Consider the following 7,988-nt stretch of genomic DNA (forward strand, 5'->3'; position numbering starts at 1 on the left):
AAAGTACTCCAGAGTGTTGTTCAGCATGGGGGTGAGTAGAAAATGAAGGCTAATCATGTTTTGGGTGTACTATTCCTTTAAGGGCATAAAGCAACACGGAGAGGTTCTCCTGGATATCTTCCTTTCACAGTGGATAATTTCCTACTAATGCACAACATTTCAAACAGTGTAAGAAAAACAACAGCTAGTTACCCTAATGCTACCCTGATGTGAAAATGTAAGGTAATGTTCTGCTAGTTCTTCTGACAGCTGGAAACCAGAATGACTTCAATGAAATCAGACAGTCCAGATGTTCCTCCTGAATAGGGATCCAAACCTGTTTACACCTACCAAAGCCCTGAGAAGACCACACTAGGAAACTTTAGGAATTAGTGGAGCCTAAATGTTCAATCTGATCCCATCATGCATGATTTTTGTTTTTTTTTTTCGCTGCAAAGTGCAAGAAACAAGCATTGGCTTCAGGCTGTTAGCCGTGGGCTGCAGGTTCCAGCTCACAGCTCAACCTTCAGTCTCCAATCAAACAGGCTGTATGTCTGTGAAAGCTACACATGATGTCGTGCAGCGAAAACAGTCGGTAACACTTACAATGGCTGCTGGTCAAGCTAGCTTAGGCCCAGAACCTGGAGTCGCACAGACAGACTGCTAACCGAACCCAAACAGCCCGGACCGAACCGCAAACGTCCTCCAGGGTTAGGAACATGTAACCGGTCGAGCTTAACGACTTAAAAACGAACTTTCTGTAGACTTCGTCGCGGAAAACTCGTCATCTTCACGTTAACGTTGTAGCATCACTGGAGCTAAGCTAAAGGCTAACGGCTAACTAACAGTTTCTTTTTTTTTTCAGTCACCTTTCTGACCCGGACTTCTTTACTGACGGATCTGCAGCGATAACGACAGCCCCTCCCACTGGTACCGGAGTACCGCTCTACGGTCACTTTATTCCCGCACTAACTTCAGCCGCTGTGGCAGAGAGCAGAAATGTTCAGAAATGAGCGAGCAGCAGCAGCGGCCATTAGCACCGCGTCATCCACAGACGACGGAGCGGAGCGGGAAAAGAGGAGGAGTCAGACCGAGCAGGAGAGCTGGTCTGAGATCAGTTTAACTGGAACAGAGCGCAGCACGACATCCGGAGCTCAAGACACTAAATCTGATCTATAATCAGAATTTATATTCTGAATTTCTGAATTGTTCTATTCTAGTCTAGTCTATAAAGATACGGAAGAGGATTAGAGTCACTGAAAAAATAAAAACAAAAACAGATTTTTAACATTTTATTTCAGTATAAAATGAGAAAAAAGTTAGAATACCTTTAATCTCATAAATTAGATTTTTCTCAGAATTCTGACTTTAATCTCAGAATTCTGACTTTATCTCATAGTTCAGATTTTTTTCTCAGAATTCAGCCTTTAATTTCATAATTCAGATTTTTTTTCTCAGAATTGTGACTTTAATCTGAGAAGTCTGACATTAATCTCAGAACTCTGACTTTTTTCTCAGAATTCTAAATGCTAACAAACATGTTAGCATCTTGGCCTGTTTTTCAGTGTAGTCCTGTTTTTCTGACTGTGACTGGCTAGATGTGCTCTCTTCATCCTCTGACATGGGAGCTGGCTCCGAGCTTGTCTTCCTGGCTGTGTGTTTCCTGGATGGGCCGCCTGTTATAGTTGCATTTTGTATCTCTGCTTCTGTCTCCTTGAACCCCAGTCAGCCTGGGCAGACGGCCGCTCACAGTGAGTCTGGTTCTGCTGGAGGTTTCTCCCTGTTAACTGTGCGTAGTGTGACGGATTGCCTTTGAGTTAATGTTGATGCACTCAACTGGTTTTCCTTAGATAGAAAACTTTAAGCCAATCTGACTGTATGATCTGGTTCAATTGTCTCTGTAGAGTGACTTGAGATTAAATGTTTTGTGAATTGTCGCTGTATCAATAAACTGGATAGAATTGAATTTGGTGCTCCTGTCCTTACCCAGAGAAGTCAGTGGGAGACAGCAGGACTCTGGAAAAATAAAATCATTGTTTGAGAATTTGTGTATTATGGATTTTACAAATTCTACAACAGTGGGACATCTTAAAATCCCCCCTCTTTTACAAGATTTCATTAATTTATTGTTTTTATACTTTTTGGCCTTTTGTATTTTCATGGGCATTTCTATTTTCTTCGTCTTCCGCTTCATCCAGGACCAGGTCGCGGCGCCAGCAGTCTGAGCAGAAACTCCCAGACTGCTGGGGGAAGCCTGAGGTGCTCCCAGGCCAGCAGAGAGACACGTCCCTCCATGGTGTCCTGGGTAGTGCCCTGGTCCTCCTCCTGGTGAGACATGCCTGGAACCACTCAGATAGAGGTATCTAGGAGGCACCAGATAAAGATGTCTAATCCTCATCAGCTGACTCCTTTTGATGTGGAGGAGAAGCAGATCTTCTCCTGGCCCCTACTTAATGACCAAGCTCCTCTACCTCTCTCTAAGGGAGCGTCCAGCCACCCTGCAGAGGAAGCTCATTTCAGCCACTTGGATCCATAATATCATTCAATATCGATATAATTTCAAGATCATAGCTGAAGGAAGGAATGTAGACCAACCTCTAAATCGGAGCTTTGCCTTTTTGCACAGTTATGTCTGAACAACAGCAGACCGCTGCAACCCATTCCTTGCTACATTTTTCTGTTCGAGAACCACAATCTTGGCCTTGGATTTTGAGAAGCTGATTCTCATCCCAGCTGCTTCACACTCGGCTGCAAACTGTCCCAGTGCATGATGTAGGTCTCTGCATCAGGGAGCCAGCAGAACCACTTTAACCATAAAGAGCAGAGACAAGATCCACTGGTCCCTGAACCAGATCCCCTCTGGTCCTTGGCTTCGTCCTTGAAATCCTGTCCATAAAGGTTCTAAACGGACCGGTACCAGAGAGCCCTATCTGAGTCCAACATAGACTGGGAACAGGTCTGACTTAATGCTGGCAATGTGGACCTAACTCCTGAACCTCTGCAGAGACCGGATGCCCTTTCCAGGCATTTGATATTAAGCACATTAACATGTGGTCGGACAAACTCCCATGAACCCTGGAGGACTCTGCAGAGGGGGTAGAGCTGGTTCAGAGTTCGGCCAGCCGGCCAGGAGGAAAACCAGAAGGCTCTGTGGTTCGACAATCATCCGTATTCTGCTCTCCAGGACCCTAGAATAGGTCTTACTGGGGAGGCTGGGGAGCGTGATTCCTTTATAGTTGGAACACACCCACAAAGTCCACTTTCTTATGCAGGGGAACCACAACCCCAGTCTGCCAATCCATGGGCCCTGTGTCCCAGACATCCATGTGATGTTGAAGAAGCGTGTCTGCCAAGACAGCCTGACAACATTTCCTGAGTTTTGCCTGTGCAACTGTCCAGGTAGTGCAAGTTTGGCCTCACAATACCTGCTTGTTGTCTTAGAAGTCCCACAACCCAACTGGGCTCAATAGGACTGCTTCATCAGCTTGACAGCATCCCTTACTGCTGGTGTCCACCACCGAGTTTGGGGATTGCAGCTACAACAGGCACCGCAGAGCTTACGGACACACCTATTGGCAACCGCATCGCCAATTGAGGCAGAGCACATGTCCTCAGCCTCCTCTGGAGGTGGGAGTTGAACACGTCGCTGACCAAGGGCTCCCCCAGATGTCCCCAGCAGACCCTCACTACTTGCTTGGTTCTGCCAAATCTCTCCAGCTTTGTCCTCTTCTAGCGCATCCAGCTCACCACCTAGTGGTGATCGGTTGACAGCTCTTTTGTCCAATACTGCGGCTGAAGGTCAGATGTAATGGACATGCTTATGATTGAACATGGTGTTCATTATTTACACCAATGTTGAGTTGCACCAAAGTCCAATAATGAAACATTGCTCGGTTTCAGAGTAGGGTGTCATGATCTGCCCTGCTAGCTGGCCTTAATTGTTAATTTCACTCATCTGCCTAACTCTTCCCGGTCTCTAATTATCACTGATCTCACCCACCTGCGTCTGTTCCTTTATATTGGGCTCAGTTCAAGCTCTTGCGGCCAGATCATTGTTTTTTTCTTTCGGTTTATTCTCTGTTCGGTGTCTGTGGGTTCTGTTTAAGTTAGTCCAAAGTTCATGTCCCTGCTCCAGAGAGGAGATTATTCTGGAGCTAGTGTATTCAGGAGAGTTTATTCCGTAACCAGTGGTGAGAGCATTTCAACGTTTCCTTAGGGATTCTGATTTCCCGATTCCGTTCCCTCTCACCAACTGGCTCTGTCTTTACTCATCTGATCTCTTTGCCTGAACCACGGTTGGACTCCTGCTGGATTCTACCTGTCTGTGACTGTGCGTTTCTGTCTGAGCTGGTTGCCCAAAGCATGGGACTCTGAATCGGCCTTTAGGCTCTGTTGGATTCCTGGAACCCGGATCTGGAAATTCCAGTTTGGATCGGAACTCCTGTCCGGACTGCGGACTCCTGGATTCCAGAACTACTCCAGTCAAATCTGAACCCCTGTCCTGGATCGGAGTCTTGCCTGCTCACTGGGGTTGCTGCATCGGGGACGCTCTGGAAGGCTCAGAGCTGCATGTTGAGGTGTCGTCCTCGACAGGACCCTCTCCTTCCAGTCCCACATTAACAACATCACCCGGTCTGCCTACTTGCATCTGCGTAACATCTCTCGTCTCCGTCCCTCCCTCACTCCCCAAACTACCGCCATTCTTGTTCACAGTCTCATCACTTCACGCATCGATTACTGTAACTCACTTCTTTTTGGCCTTCCAAACAAGTCCCTCCAGAAACTACAGCTCCTCCAAAACTCTGCAGCACGCCTGATCACTCGGACCCCCATTTCTCATCATATCACTCCCATCCTGCAACAACTCCACTGGCTCCCCATCAAACAAAGAATCATCTTCAAACTCCTCCTAACTACATTCAAGGCCCTCCACAGCTTGGCTCCATCTTACATCTCAGATCACCTTCATGTTAAAACCCCCATACGCTCCCTAAGATCCTCCCACTCCTTCCAGCTCTCCGTTCCCTCGGCCCGTCTGGTCACAACGGAGAACCGGGCATTTAGTCGCTCTGCTCCCCACCTCTGGAACTCCCTCCCTCCGGATCTCCGTACTCTGGACTCCTTCCCTCTTTTCAAATCCAGACTCAAAACTTTCCTGTTCAGACAGTCTTATCCCATCTAGTTCTTACGCATCACTCTAATATTGTTCTCTTCCTTTTCTTCCTTTGGTTTTATTTTACTTCCTGCTGTTTTGTTTTCTGTGGCATCTTTATGCTTGTACTTTTTAGCTTCCTGTTTTTAATGTTTTTATCTGCCTGTACAGTGTCCTTGGGTGTTGTGATAAGGCGCTTTCAAATAAAATGTATTATTATTATTATTATTATCTCGTTGGCAGTGCATTGGCTTATCCTTCCTATGATTGGGAGGATGGACTGAAATGTTAAACTAGAGTCTCAGTGATTGGGTGGTGCCCTGCCCCCTTTCTGTGGTAGCCGCAGGTCCGCATATCCACAACTGCTCCGCGCTTCTGTTCTGTTTATGTTTTTATTTTAATAAACTTTTTAAACTTTCCTACTGACTGTCTCACCTTGAATACTGGGTCCAATTGTACCGCCTTATGACATGGGGGGCTGTTCCTCCAGATCACGCCCCTCCAGTTGTCACTGTCGTTTCATACATGGGTGTTGAAGTTCTCCAGATGGAATCCATGGGAAGGGGGGGCTATCCAATTCCCCCCCCAGGGTGTTGGATAGCCCTAACCCCATTCTATTCTATTCTATTCTATTCTATTCTATAATGTTATTTAAAAATGTTTTTTTGTTTTTTTTCACTGAATTTTAGTAAAAGTTAATTGATGATTCCTCCGGCTTTCTACCACTAGATGGCAGTATGGACTTTACAGCAATGATCTCAGCATATGAAACACTCAGAGAAAACATTTGACTGTGTTTCTAAAAGTTTATGCTTCTGAAGATGTTCTCAACATTTAGAGTCAAGACAAACATTTGGAATAGTGACTCGTCTGCTGGTTAAAATGAAAAACCAGAGAAGTAGGAAAACATTCAACCTCTTCCGTCAAAACCAAGGGATGTTATTGAAGATGTTTGCTCCTTAAGGTCGTCAAAGTCTGCTGTGCGACTGAGCTGGAACCATAAAAACAACAGATGCATTGTACATCACATTCATTTTAGAGCCTCTTCTACTGAATTTAAAGCTTATGGTTTTGCACAGAGCTGTCAAACTCAGTTCAGTTTGGTTCAGCTTCAGTTTCTGTCTTGCAAATTGCTGGTTTATATTAAAACATTTAAAGGTCTGCCCTGTTAGCTCTGGGTGACAGAGACTCACATGAGAATAAAACTGAGAATTCAGGAAATGTTTCAGAAGATACTGGTGGGTCCTGGTGGACATTGGGTTGAACCTGCTCCATTCCTGGCTGTGCTGAACATTTTCTTTGGGAACATTTCAAAATTAGCTTCTAGACTTCTGTCTAAAACAGACACAGAGCAGATTCAAATTAAATGGAAACCAAATATGAATAAAAGCCTTCAAAAATGGTGACACAACTAGCAAATGAAACATAAACAGGAGAACTAAAAGTCCACAGCTGTCATCAGTGCAAAATCTCTGCTTCCATCTGAAGGCCAGACAACCTGCTCCTATGGGGGAAATGGACCCTGGATGACTCCTCACATCTCTCACCTTCAGGTGGTTTCCAACCTCATTCCTCTTCTCCCCCTGCAGGCCCCGTCAGCTACTGAACCCATCAGTCATCATTAACGACAAGCCACTGGGGGAAAGTTAGTTTTTCCAAGCCCTTTCTTCCTACTCTACACCCATGCTCCTCCTCAGTCCCTCAGGGCAAATGCAGCATAACCTTACAGAAAATCACAACAACCTCGGAGAAATACCAGCTAGCCTGAAAAACTGAACAGCAGAAGGTTTCTCAGTGACAGATTTTCCTCTTGGAGTTAATTTCCTCTAGCTGGAGGAATGTGGAGCTCAGTGGAGACACCCTGGAAAGGATTTATACAGCAAAGCAGTGAAACTGAAGGTTGAAATCATCTTAAATTTCCTCTGAAGCCCAAATTCAGAACATCAGACATGTTGACTGACCAGATTGAACAGCTCTCTGAGCATCTTAGCAAACAGGAAAGGACTTCATTAGTCTGCTGTTGTGTTTGACCGACAGAGCGCCAGGAGATAGCAGCTTCTTATTACAGCGCCTCCGTCCTGAACAGCTCCATGTGTGGATCTGATGGAAAATACAAATCCCAGCAGAGTCAGTCCTGATATTGCCCTGATTCGCTTTCCTTCTATCTTCTGGTGGAGTTCAATGTTTCCACAACATCTCTGCGTCTGAGTTTCTCTGCAGACTTTGTTCATTTTACTGCATCGCCTGGTAATTTCAAAAAGAGAGTTTTCAATCTGCTAGGCCAATCAGCTCTGACCTTTGACCTGACTTAAACAGGCTCCGAAGCTCATGGGATGACAGTGTTAACAGGAGTCTTAACAAGAACACAGAAGCTTCTAGATTCTTTCTTTCTAATCCAAAAAATCCAGACTGACAGAGAAATGTTCTTCAAGCTCCAACTGTATCATCTCAGGTAGAAATTAGCTGAAGCATCACTCATTTCTTCCCCTAAGGCCCTTTCTGCATGACAATGATTCATTGAAAAACTGTTCTTAAATCGTTCGTATGAGTAATTTAGGAGAAAACGTCTCATTCTTCATTTTTCTCCTGTCTCCAATCTTCTCTTCGGTACAAACTATTTTTTCTGAGTTCTCCAGACTGACAGAGGAGTTTTGCTCATCAGCTGTTATCCAGACCCAGTTTACCACTAAATGACCACATTTGTTCTTGTTTAGAAGCATTTGTCCATTTTATTAGGCTGCATCATTTTATATTATGCAGTCCTGTGATTCTAAATAGGGATGCACGATATAATCGGCCCCCTATCGGTATCGGCCTGTATCGGCCTTAAAACTGAATATCGGACATCGGCCACCCC

The 7,988-nt window shown here is 45.1% G+C and overlaps 1 protein-coding gene across 1 annotated transcript in view; it reads right to left on the reverse strand.

Annotated features, from left to right (window-relative positions):
- Positions 1-1,060, reverse strand: part of LOC107093708 (zinc finger CCCH domain-containing protein 18-like) — a 9,671-nt gene extending 8,611 nt beyond the window's left edge. The window contains exon 1 of the mRNA XM_015388916.1: positions 849-1,060. The gene's annotated coding sequence lies outside the window, so the exon portion shown is untranslated. The remainder of the gene's footprint in view (positions 1-848) is intronic.
- Positions 1,061-7,988: the final 6,928 nt, after the last annotated feature.

This window comes from Cyprinodon variegatus, unplaced genomic scaffold (genome assembly GCF_000732505.1).
Source record: "Cyprinodon variegatus isolate N-32 unplaced genomic scaffold, C_variegatus-1.0 Scaffold442, whole genome shotgun sequence".
NCBI lineage: Eukaryota > Metazoa > Chordata > Actinopteri > Cyprinodontiformes > Cyprinodontidae > Cyprinodon > Cyprinodon variegatus.